Raw genomic sequence first — 13,742 nt, 5'->3', positions numbered from 1 at the left:
TGACCTTTGGTTGTACCTGGCCCATTCCTACCTTACACAGTACACAAACTTTTCAGACATAAATATACCCTTCAGAGCCCCCCCCCTTCATTTTCAGCTGGAGAGGTCTAGTGATCAGGATACCAGACTTTCCATCTCAATAATGATGCAGTGACTAGGGATGGCATCTCTCCTCTAAATGCCTGCTTGGAGTCGGTAATGGGCTGGATAAGGGAAAACAAACTCAGTTTGAATCCAGAGAAAACAGAAGTGCTAGTGATAGGTTCTCCCGGCCCAGGGGGGATATTTGTCCACCTGTCCTGAATGGGGTCATGCTCCCCCCTGAAGGACTCAGTTCGCAGTCTGGGGGTGCTTTTGGACTCGTCGCTCCAGCTGACTTCTCAGGTGGATGCGACGGTCAGAAGCACCTGCTATCAGCTTCGGCTGATACGCCAGCTGCGACCCTACCTAGGCCGGGGGGACCTTGAAACAGTGGTACATGCCCTGGTAACCTCTCAGTTGGATTTCTGTAATACGCTCTACATGGGGCAACCTTTGTACCAAACCCGGAAGCTTCACTTAGTACAGAATATGGCAGCTAGGCTGGTCACTGGACGCTCCAGGGCCGACCATATAACACCAATTTTGTATGATCTCCATTGGCTGCCTGTTCGCTTCTGGGCACAATACAAGGTGTTGGTTATAACCTATAAAGCCCTAAATGGCTTGGGCCCAGGGTACTTGGAGGACCGCCTCTCCCCATATAATCCGCCCCGCACACTCAGGTCATCTGGGAAGAGTTTATTGAGGATCCCTTCTACAAGATATAGGTCGACCTCTCAAAGGGCATTTTCCATCTTGGCCCCTGGAATCTGGAACACCCTCCTCCAGGAGCTCCGCACTGCCACCTCCCTGGATCTCTTTAAAAAGAGACTGAAGACCCTTTTGTTTCATCAAGCCTTCCCTGATGTTCCGTGATATGAGTAGCCCCCCCATATGATTAACATCTTCGAGTATATTGCTGGCTTGATTTAATGTTGATTTTATGTATACTGTGCACTGTTTTCTAAGTTTTAATTATCTATTGCAATTTTTATCTTGTATTGTTATTGCAATTGTTGTACACCGCTGTGATCAAATGGAATAGCGGTATATAAATAAATTTTATTATTATTATTATTATTAAAGAGTCTACCTTGGCTGAAGAGCCAGAAATTCCACACAGAGATTGCCAAGACTTATTCAAAGAGCTAAGCATTGAATTATATCAAAAATTTTAGAAAGAATTCCCTTTGACGTAAATAGATACATTACAGCTATAGAAAGATAGCAACTATAGTTTTTTTCCTACTATAAAAAAAAAAACAATGCCACCATGATACACAATTCCTTCAATCTAACAAAGGTTCCTGTATATAAGCAGACCTTTGTATGTATTCTGGCTGCATATAGATATCAAGATGTGAGTCTACGTAGGTACCGTATATACTCAACTATAAGTCGATCTCATGTATAAGTCGAGGGCAGGTTTTGGCGCCAAAATTATGGATTTTGATCCGTGAATAAGTTGAGGGTAAAACTTAGGGACATGCAACAAAAGAGCTAAAGGATGAAGCAAAGAAAAACAATGCCAAGGAATCTACAAAATTCCAGCAGGTATATACGCTAAAGGCTGGCTGAGAAAAGAAGAGTGTCAGTGCTTCCAGAATGGATTACACTCTTGCCTTTCACCAGAGGATGGACAGGTTGCTTACCTGTTACGGTATTTCTTCGAGTGATCATCTGCAAAGAAATCAAGTCTCATTATATAACAAATCCAGGGTTTGCTTTTAGATTTTAAAAAATATTTTCACACTGTGGATGACTGAATCTGTGGATGCAGAATCCATGAATACAAAGGGCTGCCTGTATTATGATGGTGATGGTGATAATGTTTCTGATATAGCATCCATACAAAGAGGAAGCTCTCCTATTCAGAAAATCTGTGGGATTCTTCATGTGATGAGAGCTAACAGAAGGGGAGAGGACTAGAGAGGGAAGTGTGTTGACGGAATGCACTTACATAGAGCCATAATTTTATAGGAAATTAGTAAATGGCATTCAACCATAACTGGTTGAGTGGCTTGATTTTCCTGCTTCACACATAAGCTTGAAAGTATAATCCAATCAAATACCCTATTATTTAAGATCCAGGAAGCTACATATGATGCATTCAGGTTAGGGTACAGATGTATTTTGTTCCCATTAGGTAGCTCAATAAACAGACTCCCTGAAATATTGTGGTCCTCTTAATTACTCTGGTGACACTGGTTAAATGCCTGTACTGCAGCCACTCACTCACAAACCACAAGGTTGCGAGTTCAATGGTTGACTCAGGCTTGCATCCTTCCGAAGTCTCTAAAAATGGGTACCAACTTGTTGGGGGCACTTAGCTTACACATTGTAAACTGCTTAGGGAGTGTTTAAGTGCACTGATAAGCAGTATAGAAATGTACTTTTGCTCTTGCTACTTATTAAAAGCTGTTCTCCATTTGTCCCTACCAACTAGTGAAACAAGTAGCCAGTAAAGAGGAGTGCTGATATTCTACTCTGGGTATTTAATTATGTGTAACTGAGGCGCATTACAGACCGCCCATTTGAGGCGGCCTGTAACCAGCCCTTTCCCCGCCAGATCAGGGCCTCAGCTGCCACAACGGTAGCCTCCGAGGCCTGGATCCACCGCTTTCCAGGCCGCGGGGAAGCTGCAAAAGGCTGCTTCCCTGCAGCCTGGAAAGGGGTGTCCTTGGGGCTTGAAGACCCAAGGACACCTGGCGTCGCCATGTAAAGGCTGCGCCCAGTGATGCAAAGCTGGAAGGAGCTCCTAGGCGCCCTTGCGCGGCCCCACTACGTCACAACCGCGCCGCCCCGTTTAGAGGCGGTGCGGTTGTGACGTAGTCATGGCAGCACCCGTGTGCATACAGCGCTGCCATTTTGTACGGACTCGGTCCGTACTAAGGTTAGGGGCATCAAGAAATGACGCCCCTTCCTAACCCTAGTACACACCCAGTCCGCACTTTTATGCCCATTTGTAATGGGCTTAAGTAACATCTTCTGGCCACCTACCCATCCCCACCTAACTTAGCAGCCAGCTGCCAAATTAGGAAAAAGATCAGATGAAAGGCAAAAGGAGGATGATATTTCCACCCGCCTCCCCCCAGCAAAAGGTTGCAACAAGAATTTGTCGCAAGAGTCCTGCTTCTGATTGTCACAACCTTGCTCACTGGTCAGAGGGAGATGGAAAATCACCTTCATTGCACAGCAATTGGAAACAGAACAAACTTTCATCGGCTGGCTCTTAAGATGGGTTGGGGCGGCATTTATGTAGCATTACTGAATACAAGAGAGCTAGTGTGGTATAGTGGTTTGAACAGACTACAAGTCTGGAGACATGGGTTTGAATCCCTGCTCAACGGTGGAAAACCACTGGGCGCCCTTGGGTGAGTCACACACTTGGACCCAGAAAATCTTGTGCTAGGATCACCTTAGGGTTGCCGTAAGTTGGAAACTGCTTGAAGGCACGCAACAACAACACAGCAACAATTGAATACAAAACAGTTGTGGATCTGTAGCTATAGGTTACAAATCTAACTGCAGTACTGAATGCCTGCTGTGGTCTTTTTGATAATGGCACACCAGCATTGAAAATTGCTCCAAAATGCTCACCTAGCTCTCCTTCTTTATGTTTTGCTTGGTACAAGGTAAAGAGCTGCTTATCCCCTAATGCATTTTTATTCAAACTGTTCGAAAAAGAGAAAAGAAACAGCTGGTTTGGAGGGTGGGGGAGAAACATCATCTCCTAATTATTTTATGCTCTCTCTCTACTAGTCGAAGGAAAGTTTTCTTTGTGTTTTCATCCTTTGCTGTTGTTTTTTAAAGACTATATTTTGTATTTTTAATATTTTATGTTGTTTGTCTTGATCTGTAAGTCATCCAGAAAATAGTTGTTGATGGATGACCATATGAATCAATTTTATCAGTGTTACACTGCTTCAGAAGGGAGGCTAAATATTTTTACACAATGAAAACGGCCTAAATGGTACAGTCTTTACGTATGCACTGGAACCTGTGGTTATGTCTCAGAGTAATCCTATGGGGGAAGGAAGAGAGAAGAACCACCTTTTCCAGTGTATTCTTGTTTCATGCCAGTGAGGCAAAAAGTGAGGCGTGCGTGGCTTTTTCCATTTTTATCAAGCCATTTTCAGCCTTTGTTTGTTTCTCTTCTTTCTTTTCTTAACTTTTCCTTCCCGTGAGACTCAGTGAGAGAGAAATGAACAATGACCTTTGAGGTTAAGTCTTTGTACTTAGATGGATGCAAAAAAAAATTCCTATGGGCCCATTAGATACCCTCCCAAGGCCTATAGGATCCCAGCTTTAAAGGAATAAAGGATAAGAACAGTGCATGTTTATCAACACAAGATTTTGACAAGTGACTAATTTTCCAAAAATTTGATTTCTACAATGTGCCACCTGTGAGTCAAGAAAAATTCAGAAAGATTGGAGGGACATTTCTGTGGCACTCATATGAACTAATTTAACAATGGGATATTTTAATTCTCAATGCTTTCATAAAGAAGAGTACGGCATTCCTCACATACCTCCTTAATGAAGCACTTGTTCTTTACTATGACTTGATTTCCTGTTATAAACATTTCAGTAAATTGGGTTGAATGCAATGCATTGAAATCAAGTGTCTAACTGGATACAAGTGAGTCATTGCTTCACCCTTCAGCCACTTATTTTGTGTAGTAAACCCAAGAAGTAAGATGCGTGTTTTACTTTTAGAATAAATTATTTATTGCAACCAGATGTTAACTTTAAAAGGGGCTGTGCAATGCTCTTATAGACAACTTATGGATGTTTTGTTATATTATTTCAGATAAGCTGCAATTTGTTAACCAGCGTTAATTCTAGGACCATTTATTGGTCTTTTTAGCAGTTCACTATATTGGCAGAACTCTTCTCCAGCACCACATCGCAAATAAGTTGATTTTCTTTCTATCTGCTTTCTTCACTGCCCAACTCGCACAGCCATACATAGAAATGGGAAATATGATGGTGCGGACAATCCTAACTTTAGTATTCAATAATATATTCAGTAATATATGTTTACACTTCAGGATCTTCTTCAGTTCCTTCACAGCTGCCCTTCCAAATCCCAGTCTCCATCTGATTTCTTGACTGCAGTCTCCATTCTGGCTGATGACTGAGCCCAAGTATGTTAAATCTTGAACTATTTCAATGCATTCATTGTCTACTTTAAAGTTAAGTAGATCCTCTGTGGTCATTGTCTTTGTTTTCTTAAGATTCATCTGTAGACCTGCCTTTGTGCTTTCTTCCTTGACTTTTTTCAATAATCTATCCAAATCTCTGATATTTTCTGCTAATAGTATGGTATCATCTGCATTTCTTAGGTTGGCGATGTTCCTTCCTCCAATTTTCACACCTTCTTCTTACGAGCAGATATAAAACATCAGTGGATGATGTTGATAAGGTATTGAGCAAGCTTTTGAGTTTACCAGAACTCATCAGTGCAATATGTTTTAAACATATATTTCTCTTATATCAGAGAGGGAGAGATAGAGATAATGGAGGGAGAGGTGATGCAGGAGGTGATCGAGGACATGATGGAGAATCCACAGCCCAAAATATGTAGCAGCCTTACCACTGAATGAAGGAGATGCTTTACAGACTTACAATGAAAGTCTAAGTGTGTTGACAGGATGCAGTCAGTCATGTTGCGATAAAGAAATTATGGCTGCTCTTCCTTTGACCCTCAGTACTAATAAACCAAGAACTAAGATGTCAAGAACAGCACAAGGGCATAAGAGCATAGGAAGAGGACTGCTTCCAAAGAGCTAGTTAGCCCAGCAGTCTGTTTTTACAGTATTTTAGTCATTGGATAAGGTATTGTCCATTGTTTTAACGGTATTTCATTCCAACTGAATTTGTGAGTGGCCTCAGAACCCATATTAGCAGAAAGGCAGAATATACATTAACTAAATCAACAAGCCAGATACCTACAGGAAGCTCCCAAGCAGGACATCAGTACACATATTCCTTCCTACTCATGTCCCCAAAGAACTGGTATGGAAAGATATACTGTTGATCCTGGAGAGGCAATGGCCAACATCCTTCTGGTGATTCATGCAGACATTAGTGGGTATCATGCCTGTGTATGTATTTGCAGACGAGAGTATTCAATGCCTCCTGCAAGGTCTGTACAGATACAGGAGGGAGGACTGCAACCAATGTGAACTTCTTTCCTGATGATTCAACAAATCGAAAGAAGAAGCAGGTAAGATAAGAAGCGGGAGGAGGAGGAGTGAGCATACCCTCTTGGCTTTCCCACCATCAGGCTCCCTTCTCAGTAAAAAGACTGACAGTGGCAGCAAAAGCGAAGAGGTAAGTGCACCCCTTATATCCCCTCCTGCTGCCTCACTTGTCTGACCACCCTCCAGCAACCCTGGGTGAGTGGGTGGCCAAGCATGCAAGTGGGGGAGGCAGGAAAGGCCAGCAGCCCCGACCCTGCACCAGGTGACACCAAGCCTGGGGACACATTGGGGCCCACCATCTTGTTTTAATGCAGAATTGCCTCTCCTGGGGAAGAAACAGCAGAGGAGGCTTGAGAGAAGTCCAAAGGGGCTGGAAGCCACAAACATGGCTTTGGGCCACATGAGGCTTACATATTACAGTTGGTCACCCCCTGCCTAAGAGCAGGAGCAAGACACTGAAAAGAAGTGGGGAACCAAATTCCACCTTGCTGCTGTCCTCATCATTCACAGACCAGATAAAATCATGGGCTGTGGCCACATCCGATGGTGCCATCAATCCCTGGTTGGAGTTTTTCAATCTGGCATTTTTGTCAACAAAAAGTTTCAAATCACCCCTGACCCCACAGGAAAGGGGGAAGAAAAAACAAAGTCATACCAACTTGCATGATTTCTTTTTATTCACATGGGGAAAGAAGAGGGAGAAAGATGAAAGAGAGTGAGTTCCCACTTTCCCTGATAAATGAATGAAGACTTTAAAGATACCCTTCCGGATATCCCACAAAGCCTTAGGAGAGGGACTCAAGGCAGGATTACTCCAAGAAACTTTGTGGCCCAGGTGAGGAGACTTCACAGGCTAGAAGGCCTACCCATTTGCTTTTCAGCACAGGACAAATCTAGTACCCTGCCAGTAGTTTTCGCCAAAAATGGAATAAGTGCAGAAGTTTAGCAAGTTCTTGGGAGAATTTCAATGGTCTCGATGCCCTTCTAGCTTTCCTTTGAGAGCAGGGGAGCATTTGCCCTACCATCAGCTCTACCGGCTTAGCAAATCATGTGGGGTTCAGTACTAAGAACATCTGGAGGGCCATACATTCTTCACCCCTACTAGGGGATTCCTGATACCCAGCATCTCTTTTTAAAATGTCAAAGGAAGAGAATGAGAAACCCTGCTATTTCTGGGGAATTGTCAAACGTTGTTGTTCGGATGAGTGAGGAACTGAACACATACAGGGTACCAACACACGTGCTTGGCTTTGTTTTGCTTAATGACTGGCTCTTTCAAAGCATCCCTCAGTATAATTTTCAAAGAACCATGTGTTCTCTAGACCAACAGCAAACATACCCCATAAATAATCCAATTAATCTTCCTCTTGTTAGTAATAACTGGAACTTTCTTTTTCATGGACTCCGATTCATTCCATGCCCCAGTAATCTTGACTGCCAATCCCTTATCCATGCAAAAACTTAACACGCAAACAGACTCTCCATCATGGAAGCACGATTAACTCTGCAAGGACAAAGGTGACTAACCCAGCATTCTGTTGGTGTATAGATGCTTTAAAATGTTCTTTAATGTAGATTTCACCCCTAATTGGTGTGTAGTGAAGAGCATAACTCCCTTTATTCAAGCCTATTCCCTTTATTCAAGGTTCATATTGTTTGTCTTTTGTTTTCAGGCCTTGTCTGCCTTGATTGGCTAAGGAAGTTTGATTATAGGCAATTGAAGTATTTAATTTTTACTGTTCCTGTACAATTGCAGTCTCAACTTATTCTGTGTATTGTTGTTGTTGTTTTTATCAAATATGATTAAGCCACATAGTAGAAGGGTGACAGACAATTTTTAGTCAACAATTGCATTCTTATTAAAAACTAATCCTATCTATGTTCAATTATTTAGTCGTGAACATGTTTTCAAAGTGACTGATTTGGAGGCACCTACTACACCTTCTGATGATGTTGGACTAAAATTCCCAGCAACCCTAGGCTGCATATGCGGGATGCTGGATCTGGAGTGTCACAAGTTGCCTTCCCCAGTGAAGTGAAAACAGATTCTTTTCTATCTTTAATGTTTCAATTAAAGGTAAAGATTAAATGAATGTCATGGATATCACTTGGAGTCCAATCATAAAATGCACTCTAACTTTCATGACAATTTCCTATGGATTCTTGGGATGTGCCATTTCTTGTGTGCTTTCATGTCGCTTCCAATATATGGAGATCCTAAGGCTGCAGGGTTTTCATAGGTTTTTCTTGGCAAGATTTGTTCAAAGGGAGTTTACAATTGCCTTTCTCTGAGACTGACAGCCTTATCATGAGAAAAGAAAGCTGAAATGAAATGGGAGAGTAGCAGTTTTCTCCATGCCACTCCACATGCCATTGTAACACTTCTGTTCGCTTCCCGAGAGAGACAGTTGTAAAAGTGTGCCTTTTGTTGAACAGATTTTTCCAGCATGACAAGAGACACACTTTTATGACCATCCCATTTGGGAAACGAAAAGACATGCTATGAAGACATGCAGAGAGGCACAAACATGGCTGCTACTCTCCTCCTATGTTTCGGCTTTCTTTTCTTATGCAATAAGGCTGTAAGTCTCAGAGGAAGCCAATAGCAAACCTCCTTTGAACAAATCTTGCCAGGAAAACCTTGTGTACAGTTTGCTTTAAGGTATCCATATAGTGGAAGCAACATGCAGATCCCAGGAATCCACAGGAAATGGCCATGGCAGTTAAAGTGCATTTTGTGACTGCACCCCAAGTGATAAGGCATAGAGAGAATGTGATTTGCCCCAGCTCATTCTACGGTTTTCCTTGGCCAAGCAAGGACTTGAACCCTGTTCTCTCAGAATCCCTCCTCCTGTCCCCTCAACTGATTTCCTTGAAGCTCCTGAAGCCCACTGACCATGCCCAGTCATTACAGGACTGTCTGGGGGGAAAGAATTGCTATAGTTTTGAAAACATTGGCTGGCATCCTACATTGCAATTTACATATTAATAATGAAATATAAATGAATTTCATGTTTAGACTTGGTTCCCATCTTGAAGTGCCAATGTGTTGGACCACAACTCTGGAGACCAGTGTTCAAATACCCACTTGAGTATACAAACCCCCTGAGTAACCTTGGGCAAGTCACATTCTCTCAGGCTCAAAGGATGGCAATGACAAACCTCCTCTGAAGAAACTTGCCAATAAACCCTATGATAGGTTTCCCTTAGGAACACCATAAATCAGAAATGACTTGGAGGCACAGAGCAGCAGCAACAACAAATCCATTTCCAAAATATCTCATTATGTATATGCAAATATTCCAAAATCCAAAACACTTCTGATCCCAAGCATTTCTGATAAGGCAGACTCAACCTGTACTTTTGTTTTCCTGTGTTTTCATTCAGCAATACTTCCTTATTTCCTAGAGGTCCTGCTTCAGTTGGAGTGCTGTCATCACTTAACTACTAAAGTTTACATTTAGAAGCAATTATGATAGTGAGAGTTAAAATATTTGAGTACAACACAGATATTATGTTGATATCAGTGGGCTGGGGGAACTGGCAAATGCCTTTAATGCATGACTAGACTTCAAGGTCTCAGGGCCTGGATCCTTTTCTCCAGTTCTCAGAGCAAGTAGAAGGAATCTCAGGGCAAGAGTACTGCTTTGAAAGGAGTGTGTGTATAACTTTTATTTTTATTTTTTTCTAGACTGGCTCTTATTTTAATAGTACACTAATGACACTGTTGTGGGATGTCCCTTGTAACTAGGGATGCCATAACCCGGCTGCAGGTGGGGCAATCACGCTTTTGGGGGTGCTGGCACGGTCACGGTCTGGTTTCGTGCCAAAACCGGGACTGCCCCGCCTGCGGCCACCTCCGCCCCTGCACACGCCTTTATGGCCGCGGCTGCTCATGCAACCGGCCGGCCACCCACTTCCGCATCCGCCTCCTCCTCCTCTGCCTCCTCCTTCTCCTCCGCCCCCTGCGCGCTCCTTCAGGCCGCGGCTGCCCAGGCGGCTGGCCAGCCAGCCAGCCAGCCACCCACCTCCGCCAACCTCCTCCTCCCCGATGTGTCCCCCTTGCCTTTCAGGGCCGCGCGTGGCTGGCTGGCCACCCACCTCCTCCTCTGCTGCCTCCTACTCCTCCGTGACCCTGGCCCTGGCTGCGCGCCAGCCTAAAATAGGATCTGGCCCCTTAAGGAGGCAGAGCCTCAGAAAAGGAGGAGGAGGTGGAGTGGAGGAGGACTCTGGGCCAGAGGGAGGGGAAAGGGCTCTTTGTCTTGCCCTACCCTCCCTTCAAGACGAGGTTTCTGCAGGGCCACGCGCAGGGCTAATGAGGAGGACTTCCTCCTCCTGAGTCTGGGGCTGAACAGCCTGCCCCTTCTCCAGGCCGGAGCCTGTGAGGGCTGGCAGGGGGTGGGGCTGTTCCATCCCCAGTCTGCCCCCGTTGGCCAGCCAGGCTCAGGAGGAGGAGCGCCTCCTCTGTTGGGCCGGGCTGCAGCCAGAAAGGACCATTTCCTTTGCCCTTTTTTGGCACCAAGGAGGAGGAGGAGGAGGAAGAGGAGGAGGTGGGTGCCCATTTACAGTATTCATTTTGGTTAAGTGTGCTGTTTTTAAAGTGTATTTTTCCAGTCTTTATTTCAATTAAGTGTATTTTTAAGTGTATTTTTTGCAGTATTTATTTTTATTAAATGTATTTTTAAAGTTTTTTTTTGCAATATTTATTTTTATTAAGTGTATTTTAAAGTGTATTTTGATCATGCCTAAGAAACATGCATTTATATTAACATTTTTAAAAAATCATCAATTTTTTTCGTGTGTCCTCCATTTTTAGGAAAATGTTCCTACATTTAAAAATGCTGTCCTACATTTGTCCTGGTTTGGAGGTCCTGACTTATGGCAACCCTACTTGTAACATCAAAAGCACCACTTCCTGTGGACATCACAAGAGTTGTCCTTAGGTCCTCAGATTTTGGCCCTAAAATCTCAGGGCCTGGCATATTCATGACCTGGTAACCCTACCTACATTACATGGTACAGAAGCATTTGGCTCATGCAGCTTTCCATTACTGTACTTACCATTCCCTCACCTCACCCTGCCTGCTGCTTGGGGTTGAGCATAGGAAAATACTGAATGAAACATTGTTGGATCAAATGTTGTTTTCATTAAATGGTATCAGGACCAAGGAGTGAAAGAGGCAAAAGGTCTTCTTATTTATTAAGTAAGAGGCTTTCAATATGATTCCAGTCTGAATTCAGGGTGTTTGTGATGGCATGTAATGCCCTGAACAACTTGAGCCCTTGAAATCTGAGGGAGTGCCTCTCCCTATATGTGCCTGCCCAAGGACTGAGATCTGCTGGGAGCACTGGGGTCCTTCTCTGTGTCCCACCAGTGACGTCAACACACTGTTTAAGGACACTGGAAAGGGCCTTCTCAGGTGTGGCACCCCGACTGTGGAAAACGCTCCCCTTGGATGCCGATTGGCACTGGCTTTAGACACAAAGTAAAAATGCAACTATTTATTAAAGGTTATGGGCTTCATTGATTCATCTCAACATGCTAATGCATGTGGTTTTAAAACTATTTTAATTTTTCCAAGCTGTTTTAATATATTATTTTATTTTATGTGTAATGTGTAAACTACATTGTATTTAGTCAATTATTTTTCTTAGTTTAAATTGTCTTAACATGTCTGCATTGATTTTACTTGCTTGCCGCCCTGAGATCTTTTGATACAAGTGGGATAAAAATATTTTAATCAATACACATACAGCAGCATTTGCAAATTTGCATTTGCCTTCAAGCCCATAGTAAAACATTTGGCCTGAAAAACTGTGGAGCAAAGGCTGTGGAGCAAAAAGACACATGCCATTCCTATTAGGATTCCTAATAGCATCCTGGGAGGTAGGAAGCAGCAGGAACAGCAGAGGTGATGACCCTACTTCCCTCCCCGCTGACATGGAGGCCTCCTCTACTTGCTGATGTTGCCATTGTGGCTGTTCTACTGATGTTCCCAGCATTGGCTTTGAGAAAAGAGGAGCAAGCCTGGTCTAAGGTGCCTGTGGGGTACAAAGAGGAGGAGGAGGAGATGATGACTGAGCGAGATTCAGTTGGCAATAGCAGAAGAAAGAAGAACAGGGCATTTTCTCACCTATGTTAGTGCAAAGAACTGGATGCATCCTGGCACAAAGTTTAAAAAAAACCAAAACCAACTACTTATGCAACAAGGGTTGCACCAGCATATTTCATACCCTCCAGCTTTCCCAATCTGGCAGATGGTGCTGATAAATCCTCTGTCATCCCACTTTTTTTCAGCTGTTTTTAAAATATCCCAGTTTCTCTCGCCTTCTTTCACTTTCTCTCTTTGCCTCCAACTTACTTCTATTGGTGTAAAAGTAGTTTGCAATCAATTAATTCAGAAAGGGTAGAAGACAGAAGAGGGTAGAGTCTTGCCCTTCCCAGTAGGCTCAGGCAAAGGCAAACTGAAGCAGCCTCTCCTAGCTTGTGTGTTCTTCCTCAGTAATAGCTTTTGCCATCTTGACCACACTGATATTACTTGGCCACATATATTCCAGCTTTCATCCAATAAATGTTGGATAGTATGATATTTCCTAAAGCCTGCATGTTGTATTGGTTTGAGTGTTGCACTATTACTCTGGATTCCCTTCACCATCATGGAAACCCACTTGGTGACCATGAAAAAGTCAAACACTCTCAGTTTCAGAAAACCCTGTGATAGGATCACCTTAGGGTTGTCAGGTCAGAAATGATATGAAGGCACATTACAACAGCAACAACTACAACCAAATGATATTTTCCCTAAAAGAATCTAGGCCTTTGATCCCATACTTTAAATAAATGAGAGTTGGTAATCATGGGCTTGAGTTCCACTTGGATTAACTTAACTTTCTCTATACCTTGTTTCGGTCTTCCTGTGTGATTGACATTGACTAATGCCACAGAATAGGAATCAGAATGAAACAAAACAAAACAAAACAAAACAAAAATTCACTGATTTGGGGGGCATTATCTGATGTCATCAAAATTTTAGTATATTGAGGGTTAGCACTAGGGTTAGCACTGTGAGTAGAGTGCAATGATTCCCAGAGTCTGGCCTTCCAGGTGTTTTAGACTTCAGCTCCCAGAATCCCAGAGCATTGGCCAAGATGGCTGAGTCTTCTGGGAGCTGAAGCCCAAAACAACTGGAGGACCTGAGTTTGGGAATCACTGGTTTAGAGGAAAGATTTAACATACACTTCTCATATTTCCCTAACCTTGTGAGCATTACAATGTCTCTACATGAATGGGGCCAATCTTGATAACTAGAAGCCAGGTTCCTGTATTGCATAGTGTAGCATAAAAGTCCTGCAGATAGAACTATGCTTTGTCTCTCTCCTCAACCCCCCTCCATTGGACTCGTCATTTAGTCATTTAAGGGGCTTGACAGACCAGCCGTTAGGGATGGCCTG

The sequence above is a fragment of the Sceloporus undulatus genome, chromosome 2, assembly GCF_019175285.1.
Source record: "Sceloporus undulatus isolate JIND9_A2432 ecotype Alabama chromosome 2, SceUnd_v1.1, whole genome shotgun sequence".
Classification (NCBI taxonomy): domain Eukaryota; kingdom Metazoa; phylum Chordata; class Lepidosauria; order Squamata; family Phrynosomatidae; genus Sceloporus; species Sceloporus undulatus.
Note: the sequence above shows the minus strand (reverse complement) of the source record.